This window comes from Siphateles boraxobius, unplaced genomic scaffold (assembly GCF_051911475.1).
Source record: "Siphateles boraxobius isolate OS27281-9 unplaced genomic scaffold, OSU_SipBor_1 77, whole genome shotgun sequence".
Taxonomy (NCBI): domain Eukaryota; kingdom Metazoa; phylum Chordata; class Actinopteri; order Cypriniformes; family Leuciscidae; genus Siphateles; species Siphateles boraxobius.
The window spans coordinates 1,851,711-1,862,199 of NW_027509205.1; the positions used below are offsets into that span (position 1 = coordinate 1,851,711).

Below are 10,489 nucleotides of genomic sequence, written 5' to 3' on the forward strand. Positions count from 1 at the left end.
ATGAAAAGTTTTACTGGTTGGATGGGTGGGTAGGCTACAGATCATGGGTGCAAGTGCGCCACATACACATTTAGCTTGTGTGCGTGTATTATGGTTAAAACAAATGTTTTGTTGAGATTTAATGCATTGTACCAGCTATTATGGCAACCCCTAACTGCACAAATTATGCCTGTCTTCCTGGATTTCATAATAAACATTAAAAAGCCAGTCAAAACAGCACACACGTCCCTCGCAATACAACTACCATTAGCTTTAGTGGCTCACCGGAAGTCTTAACACAAAGGAGCTCAAAGTTGGCAGTGTTATGGATCATGGGGACATGCGTGTGCACGCACGTAAATTTACCTGACATGTTACAAACAGGCAGCAGTTAAGACATTTACGTCAAAAAATAAGGTGGATAGTTTCACTAAAGAACTGAAGGAGATCTAAAAGTTAGCCATTGCAGGTAACTAGTTTAGAATATGTGCTGAACATATTCAATTTGGAAAGATTGTGATGCTGCAATTTTGTGAAAGGTAACGTTACTCCCCAATCTTACACTTAAATGCGTCGTCATGTTTTCCCGACACAGTGGTGGTCATGCTGCTCCCACACGCGACTTCAGTGGATGTGGCGTTTTCACCCACCGTCCTGTACTTCGACGGTTTCATAATGTTTCTTTTGGGCCGCTTCATCTTTGATTAAAGAGGAAAAATGAACATCTGATATTACCTGAAGGACGGACAATCACTATCTCTCTCTCTCTTGGTATTTGGCGGGTCGCAAGCAAGGTGCATACCGCCATCTACTGTACCGGAATATGCAACCTCATGGCTTCACGTACTTATAAAAGGTAAATTAATTAATTTAATTAAAAAACAAAAAAACAAAACGTTATTCTATTATATATCCTACCTGACTGTCTGCAAATCGAGTCCAAAAATAAACAGACCTTCTGCGTGTTTGCAAACAGAGATGATGTATTTTGTGGGCGGAGCCCAACGAGTGGCAGTGTGAAGTGTTAGCGTTAAACTGTTATGGTCCCGGTTCCTGCGTTTTCATCACGTTACGTTTATTTTTTTTTAGATAGATTAAAAGTTTAAATGGATTGGCTACTGAGATGTGTGCATGTATGTAATATATGTACTGTTCTTTATTAGTAAATCAATTATTTTTGCAATAATGAATCTCTATAGTACGTATAGTATTCTATCTAATACCATTTATTAAATATTTCATAATATTCCTGTTTTATATTATTTCTTCCTAATATTTATAGCCTACCTGTTTGTTCTAAAACTATTATAAAACTATTATTTTTACATACAAATTAATATGCAGAGAGAGGCCTGTTTATATATTAATAACAATTTACAACATGTGTGCGTGTGTGTGCGCGCTATTTTTCTATATTTATTAAGTATGTAAACATAATAATTTTAGAACAAAAAGTAGGGACAAAAAGGAAGAAGACACATGCTATACGATATGAGGTAAAAATAGAAAGGAAATAATAGAAAACGGAAAAATTATGAAACAAGTTTAGGGAAACGTTATAGATTATTTCAAACTGACAATGGAAATGACTTGAAAGAAGCATGTGTGCACCATGGTGTGCACACAGAGGTGACATGAGGTGGACAGTTAGTGAAGTACACTTTTTGGGTATCTTTATTTATAAGAGTAAAATTGCTCTCTCTCTCTCTCTCTCTCTCTCTCTCTCTCTCTCTCTATCTCTCTCTCTCTATCTCTCTCTCACACTCACACACGCGTGGAACAGATCGTGCAGTGTCGTAAATCAAAATCATAGTCGCAAAAGAAAATTATAATTTGCGCATGTGCGTTTTCTACTGCGTCTACTACGCATGCGTAGAACGGATCGAGTACCGACAGGCGACAGGCTCCCTATGCCTTTGAATTGCTCTTGCGGTACTTACCACCTCAAGCCGATTCAGACATCCAAAAACCTATCTAAAGATCGAAGTCAAATTTAACTTTGGATTCATCCATCCCCATACTAAATCTGTGGGTAAGTGTTTTTTTTTGTTTATCTGTAAGAAATGCAGGCTACTGTAACGATTAAAAATGTAAACAATATAACATCTATTTGTTTATTTATTCGCTAATATGTTTTGATTTTTTTAACAAACTTCCTGTCTAATTCTATTACATCTTTTAATTGTATTAACTTACGTATCTTTCATCTTCGGATTTTAGGCCAAGTAACGTTAACGTTACAGCATGTAACTTACGAAATCTTCGTAATTTACTGTAGGCCTACTTTACACGCGTGGACACATTATCAGGTAAGTTTCGTTCGCCTTTTGATTGTTTGCCTTTCGATTCAGGTTTCACCACTAAATTAGTTTTTATGTATTTATAATTAATCCTAAAAAAATACATTTGAGTAAGAAATCAATCGTTTTTTTGGTAATGCTTTTAGTTGTGTGCTGTACTTCCCTGCTGGAAAAACCAGCAAGACCAGCATATGTTGTGTTATGGCGCTGGTTTGCTGGTGACCACCAGCTAAACCAGCACCAAACCAGCATGGGAATTATGCTAGTCTATTTATTTATTTAGCAGGGTAATGCTTCACAGACATTAATGTAAAGGTATATTAAATTTACAAGGAGGAAAATGTCATGTGAATTCGAAATAACTTGACCGCGTATCTGGTCTGAATGGGTTGTGGTGTTTAATTATAAAAATGAAGTTAACCATTATTTGCCTTTGTTTGTCTTTATCTTCCACAGTCATGGGCAAGTTCATGAGAGAACTACAATACATGACATGGAAAGGGGGAAGAAAGTTGATTAAGAGGTTGCAGAAACATAGGCTGCTTGCACCAAAGATGAAGTGCCCTGTTTGTAGGACACATATGAAAATGTCAAAAACAGGCTCTACAAAAATTGGTTATAGGTGGTAAGTGTAAATGTATCTGTGTAAATATTTTACTTAGTTGTTACTTATTGTTACTCCTTTTTCGTGTTTGTTTTTGAATGGTTCATTCTGTGGCAAGTCTGAATTAAGATGAAAGCCAAAATAAGCAAATCATAATAGAAACCCAGTGTTTTTGAAAAGTATACAGATCAGACATAACAAGGATGAATTGGTTACACTGGGTAAAGTATGAGCAGTGTGAAGCATAAAATAAGAGATAACCCAGGACCCCTGAGTTTAGAATTAACCAGGGTATCATACTATGTATGATAGCTAAGTTTGCCAAGAATATGAATTTAAAATCACATCGAGATATCTTTAATACTTCATTAGCTACAAACACACAAACTTGGGGAAATTTCTTTGTGACACTCGTACAGGAATGTGCTATGCAGTTATTTTTATATAAGGGAAAAAGATGCATTTCCAGTTTAAATATTTTTAGCAGACTTCACAGAGAAGATGTAGATTTTGGTTACATACTCGATAATTTACTGGATGACGTGCACATAATTTCAAACAAGGATTATTTGCATATGATATTTCAAATAAACATACTTTAATGCAATTAAGTGTGTCATTTCTATTGTTGTTCCTTTTAATCATTACGGGCCAGTTGTTCAAAGGTAAACTGATCGGATTTTGGTTATCGGATTGGATCAAATCTTGAAAATGGGTTGTTCAAAAGGGAAAGAATGAGTCTGAAATCAGATTAGATCATGGAATCCAATCCTAGTTTTAATCTGGATCAAACCTTCAGTTTGGGTTGTTCAAAACTTGTCAGTATGATTTGGATAACTTTGATCCAAAAAACAGGATTATCCTGATCCCAACAGGGGGTAGGATTTCAAGGTGGATTCCACAAAGAAAATGTAGTAAAACTTTAAAATTGGTAAAATAATACTTTTGTATCATTTAGTGTATATATACTTTTATTTATATTTTGCACTTGACTTGTGTAACCGTTGTAACAGTGATAAAGTAGACATAGGCTACCAATAAAGCTATTCAGTAAAGTAAAGTAAAAATAAAAATGATCTTTTCCCCATGAAATAATCCCCCAAACAGATTTCAATAACAAACAAAAATAATATATTCCATTTTTCTGTCATTCATCACCGTATATTAATTTCAAAGAAACAATCATCAGAGATGAGCCTGTCAAAAATAATTTCTAGCAATTGCATACTATACGTCCAGTCAGTCCCTCATTCAAAAAAAATAAAAAAATAAGACATTTTCAAAATATCCACAATGTATATTTGTTTTTTATTTGTTGTGGCTCAGATGAGGGGTCATAAAAGAAATGATGAGTGGAAGTGGATGTTTAAGTTATTTTTGTGTTTTGTTTCAAAATAAGAAACACTTACAGTGACTCCATGTTGGCTCTTCTACCTGTTCTTTACATAGCTGGTAGCCCACATTGTCCCATTTAGAGCACTGGTAATCCGGATTTGGTAATTTTGAAAATCTTGGATCAGGGTGATCCAGTCCAATGTTGCTTTGAAAAACCGGCATAAAAGTAAGACGGATTACCTGATCCTGAATAGGAAAAAATGGGATTTCCAAATCCGGATCATTTTGATCCAGATTAAATGTTTTGAACAACTGGCCCTAAGAAATGTTATGTTTTAGTTGACATTTTGTTTAATCTTTCCACAGGAGATGTAGAAGAAGATGCCATAAGGAAATTTCCAAATCTATTAGGACAGGTTCCATCTTCGAGGGTTCACACATGGAAATTTCAGAATGGCTCAAGATAATGCAAAAGTAAGTTTGTTTGTTTGTATGAATAATTATATATTGTGTGCAACAGTGAATATATTGCGTGTATTATTTATCATTTGTTTCATATTTTAATTTAAGTTCATTTCAGTTATTGTATCTCAGAAACATAAGACACACAACTAGGGGTGGCACAGTGGGTAGCACTGTTGCCTCACAGCAAGAAGATCCCTATAGGCCTATGTCACGAAAAAATTGAAGACCGGAAGTCCATCAGTAGGGATACGGCTCTTCCGGTTAGCTTTTTACAATGGCGGAGTCCGATAGATACCGCTGGACCAAATCTCTCCGCAGCCTGCATGAAATCACATATGACGATGTGGTTCGGATGGTAAATGAAAACGATGTGGGTAGTGTAGTTTTTTTTTCATAAGATCGCGGATAAAACATGTTTTTCTTAAAGCAAGGTTGATTTCATACGAACTTATAGCTTCTACAGGAGCAAAAACCTTCGGTTCACTACCTCATAGCTGGTGGTCAGTCTACCTTGGATGGTTTAGACATTATGGCTGATAATCTAAATCCTTATCGAGAAATACTGTTGACCGGAAGTTCTGAATCCCTACTCCGCGTTCCGGAAGCAAATAGTGTGACATAGGCCTATAGGTCAGGTTGCCTTTCTGTGTGAAGTTTGCATGTTCTCCCTGTGTCAGGGTTTACTCCGGGTACTCCGGTTTTCTCACACAGGAAAAAAAAAAATGCAGGTTAGGTAAATTAGAGATACCAAATTGCCCCTCCCGCAATGTTTGTATCAGTCAATTTGTGTGGATTACTTGTGTATGGATTAACCGGTTCTCGCCATGCATATAAGCCATAGATGCTGGAATAACGTTAAAAATAAACAAAAACGCAACTACAATCAATGGATATATTGTGTAATGTAGCATCATATTATTTGTTTCATTTTTTTTATGGAGTCAAAGGTAAATTACACCCAAAAAAAAAATTCTTTCATTATTTACTCACCTTGTTTCAAACCTGTATAAATGTATTTATTCTGCTGAACACAAAGAAGATATTTGGAGTAATTTCAGTAACCAAACAGATCCAATCCCACATTTACAGAAATAGTAGGGAAAATAAATACTATGGGAATCAACACGAAATGAGATCTGTTTTGTTACTGACCTTCTTCCAAATATCTTCCTTTGTATTCAGCAGAATTAAGAAACTCAAGACCGGTTTAGAACCACATCAGGGTGCTGCTAATATATCTCGTATATGGTTTAACACTATTTTGAATTGTCAGTTTTGCTCAAGGTCTCAGGAAAAGACATATCGACTTGATTGAGGAAGGGGCTGCTAGAAGTAGTACATCAATCACAAGAGTGTATAATACTCTTCGCCAATGCTGTGTCACTGCAATTAAAAGACTTCAGAGAAGAAAGAAGATGAGGATTGGTGGAACACATGCTTTTGTTGTCATTGACGAAAGTAAATTCCGCCACAAAAGAAAGGTACAACATTGAATGGCAGATGCTGTTGAGATTACTATCAAGATTAAACATATTTAAGATATTCAAGTAGCTAAACATAATATCATGGCTGTATCATTTTTATTTTATTATGTGTAGTAAAACCGTGGAGGCTTCGGAAGAACATGGCGAAGGAAATATTCATGGGTCTTTGGAATGCTGGAGGTGCAAGGAACATCTAGAAAACCAGTACTGAAGTTGGTCAAACATCGCAGACGAAATAATCTGCTACCCATCATACGAAAGTATGTAGTACCTGCGAGTGAAATTCTAAGTGATTGCTGGAGGGCATACAACACCTTGCCACAGCATGGATACATTCACTATCAGGTTAACCACCGACGATACTTCATCCATCCACAATCAGGTGCCCACACCCAGCACATGGAACGTGCATGGCGCTCATATAAAGAGAACATATATAGATGCAGGGGAAACCTCACCAAACAGTCACTGAAAACAAATCTTTGTTTAGTTGAGTGGAACTACTGGCTTGGTAAGAAACACAGACATGGACCCATTGGTCGCTTAATTCATGATATTAAAAAAATATATAGATTTTAAAGAAAATTAAAAGAGAGAGAGTGGTCATAACAGTTCTTTTTGTAATGTTGGATGTTATTACACATTTATATAATTTAAAAATTTGATTCTGTTACAAGTGTGAACAAGTTTTAAAATTTAATTTTTGAAATAATTTTGTCAATACTGATTTTTTGGTTGTAATTAACTATTATTAAACACACTGTTCAATTGTTATCATTGTGGTTGTGCTTTTTTAATTTTTTTTTTTATATTTTAATAGTGTTTTTTAAAATTATAGTTCTTAATTTCAATAACAGAAATGAAGGTAACATTTTCTCATATTTGTTAACAATTAGTTAATTGATTGGATTACATGACGTATCAATAAATAATACTTCTACAGCATTTGTTATTCTTAGTTCATGTTAAATTCTGCATTTACTAATACATGATTAAAATCAAGCGGTATAAGTTATACATAAACGGTAACTTACAATAACAAAGATTAATAAATGTTGAAAAATTATATTGTTTATTCATGTTATTTAATGCATTTGCTAATGTTTACTTACAACCCCATTGTAAGGTGTTTCCAAAATAACTAATTAATTATATGGGTGATTATATAATTAGGGGTACATTTCAAGTCCATGGGTTGTATTTATAATTTTTACTGAATATTCACTTCAAGCAGTGATCACTTTTATTTTTTAGGCACATTTCCCTTTATTTCATGCAGAAAAGTAAACCAGATCCATAAGTTAATTAGGAGAAAATGCATATTCTGTACTGGAAATTGCAGTTTTTGTACTGTCCGATTTGCTAAAAGTCAAGTTTTGCCTATCAAATTAAAACTACAATACATGTTTTTGTATATTATTTTCATCATTATTTGTTAAAAAATAATCATTAAAACAAGGCAAATGTATTAAAAAAAATAATTAACTTGTTTAAATCTATTAAATTATTAACTTTGTGTGTGTCCGAGAAATCTTTGTCAACTGTGTTACCCATTGACAAAACCCCTATAAATCAGCAATGGTTTGTTCCAAAGTCACATGTCCAACATCATGTGATGTCACGCCCTCCAGTGGCGGGAATTTGAAATACAGTGTGGTAAGTTTCTACTCCTCCTCTTCGATTTTTAATCATTATTATTGTCTACACATAGAGTAGATGAATTTCTCGTCAACCGTGTTATCAACATGGTCTTGTGTACTTACTTTAGATATTATATTTACAAAAATTTAGAGAAAATGTCTAAAAACACGAGTTGATCAAGGTAATGTGGGGACATGTTCAAGGTCTCCAAGTTAGCACAAGGCCCTAAAATGGAAGAAATGTCAACTGTGTTACTTGTCAACTGTGTTACCCATCAAGTGTAACACAGTTGACAGGGATTAACACGGTTGACAATGTTGGCTGGGTTTCTTGTCATAGTTTATGCCTATATTGAGTATTGTTGATAAAAACATTCATTAAATATTGTTATTACACAGGAATGACATGGTAAAATATGAACAAGTGTAATTACATAGTAATAGTTATTTTATAAAAACATGTGATTCACATTAAGGGATTAATTTAACTAATCTTAACACTATTATATTATCTATATATTACACTGATTAAATCATTACTAGACTTTACTACATACACTACCGTTCAAAAGTTTGGGGTCGGTACGATTTTAAATACTTTTAAAAGAATTCTCTTCTGCTAACCATGGCTGCGCTTATTTGATTAAAAATACAACAAAAATCAGTTATAGTATTAAATATTATTCCAGTGTAAATCAGCTGTTTTCTGTGTGAATATATAGTAAAGTGTAATTTATTCCTGTGATCAAAGCTGAATTTTCAGCATCACCAGTGTCAGTGTCTTCAGTGTCAAATGATCCTTCACAAATCAGTATAATATGAGGATTTGATGCTCAAGAAACATTTATTATTATTATCAATGTTGAAACAGTTGTTGGTCTGTCAGTTGTACAGTTTTTTTTTTTTTTTTTAGGATTCTTTGATGAATAGGAAGTTCAAAAGACTTTTGTAACATTATAAATGTCTTTACTGTCACTTTCGATCAAATTAATTATTCCTTGATAAATAAAAGTATTGATTTCTTTCCTCCAAAAAATAAAAATAAAATTCTCACTGACCCCAAACTTTTGAACGGTAGTGTATGATTAAAGGAGCATTCCATAGCTTTTCAGCAAAATCTATATTATATCCAGAAATATACATGTATCAACAAACAAGGATTTCATGAAGTATGGTTAATTTTTATATGATTTCATGGTTTGGAATGGTGGGTTTCTGCTGACATTTATTTAATGTGATCCCTATCAAGCAAGGTTGAAAAACTATAAAGTGCTCTTAATCTTGTTTTAGGGAAATGAGGTTATCTGCTGCTGAGAAGCAGCGCCAGTACAGGGCTCGACGTGATGCTGATCCTGAGAGAAGGGCTGCGTATTTACAAAAACATAGAGAGACGTGGCATGAGGACAAAAAGCTAGGAAAGGTGAAGACAGTGAAAGATTTAAGTAAGAGGGAGAAGAGAAGGAAACAAGCATATTGGAGAAAAGCCCAACACCAGTCCAGAGAGAGAAAGCAAGTGATAGAGAACCAAGTTACTCCACCCCTGAGTTCTGAAGTTGATCCACAGCCTCAGATGTCAAGGTAGAAATTTTGTGAACAACATGCAGAAAATAGTTTTAACAATAGATTTGATTATGAAATTATGGTGAAAAGGCTAGAGTAGCCTAATTGCTGGTCATCCTTATTCTGTCCATTGATCATAAATGAAAACACATGATCAATGAAGTAATGCTTTGTGTATGATTTCAGACAGAGAATTGCTGGAAGGAAGAAAGTGCAGAGAAGGGAGTCAAAATTGTACAGGGAGATTCAGGCTTTGAGGGAATCACTCAAACAACAGAAAAGACAAACAGACAAATACAGAAAAAGATATGCAAGACTACAGAAAGATTCAGACTCACCCAGATCAAAAACCAAGCGCCTTTTAGGAAGGTTTCCTGTGCCTAGAGAAGTGCACAGAACGTTAGTTTTCCACCATGCCCTAGTGGACAACATCCGCAAAAAGTACGCCTCTACCAAACACAAGAAATCTAGACAGGTAATTGCAGCTGTAGTGTCAGGAAGAATTTTGAAAAAATATAAGTTAAAAAAAAGATTTCAGGAGACTCTAGCAATTTCGAGAAAACAGCAGAACCACTGTGAGATATCCATAATCTCCAACAAGATGAAGTACAGATCCCTATGTTTCCTTCTGGACAAGGGATGACAACAGTCGCCTAACAGCTGGAAAATCACAAACAGTAACAAGAGGAAAGATAAAGAAACAGAAACGGTTCCTAAATGACACAATGAAAAACCTGCATAGGAAATTCCTCCTTGAGAGCCCCAACAACAGCATTTGCTACAGTTTGTTCTGCCGTATGCGGCCCTTCTGGGTGGTCCAACCATCCATTGCAGACAGAGAGACCTGCCTCTGCAAGGTACATGAGAATCTCTGTTTTCTTGTAGAAAAGCTACATTCTCTCCGACTCATTGGAAGCACTGATTTGGAGAAAATGGCAGAGTCAATATGCTGTGACTCAAACTTGAAGGACTGCATGTACAATGAATGTCCCAACTGCAAAGTTAGAGACTTTCCAGTTGCAACTGAAGGGGATTTGCAACTGCAAGCAAGTGTTTTTTTCACACAGTGGACAACAGAGAATGTTCTCAGAGAGAAAAAGAACAAGGAAGGTGAAAAGGAGA

At 35.0% G+C, this 10,489-nt stretch overlaps 1 long non-coding RNA gene across 1 annotated transcript; it reads left to right on the forward strand.

The window, feature by feature from the left end:
• Positions 1-2,666: 2,666 nt before the first annotated feature.
• Positions 2,667-6,158, forward strand: LOC143725831 (uncharacterized). The gene is made up of 3 exons (XR_013198342.1): positions 2,667-2,904; positions 4,585-4,692; positions 5,957-6,158. It is a non-coding gene; the product is annotated as an uncharacterized LOC143725831 (long non-coding RNA).
• Positions 6,159-10,489: the final 4,331 nt, after the last annotated feature.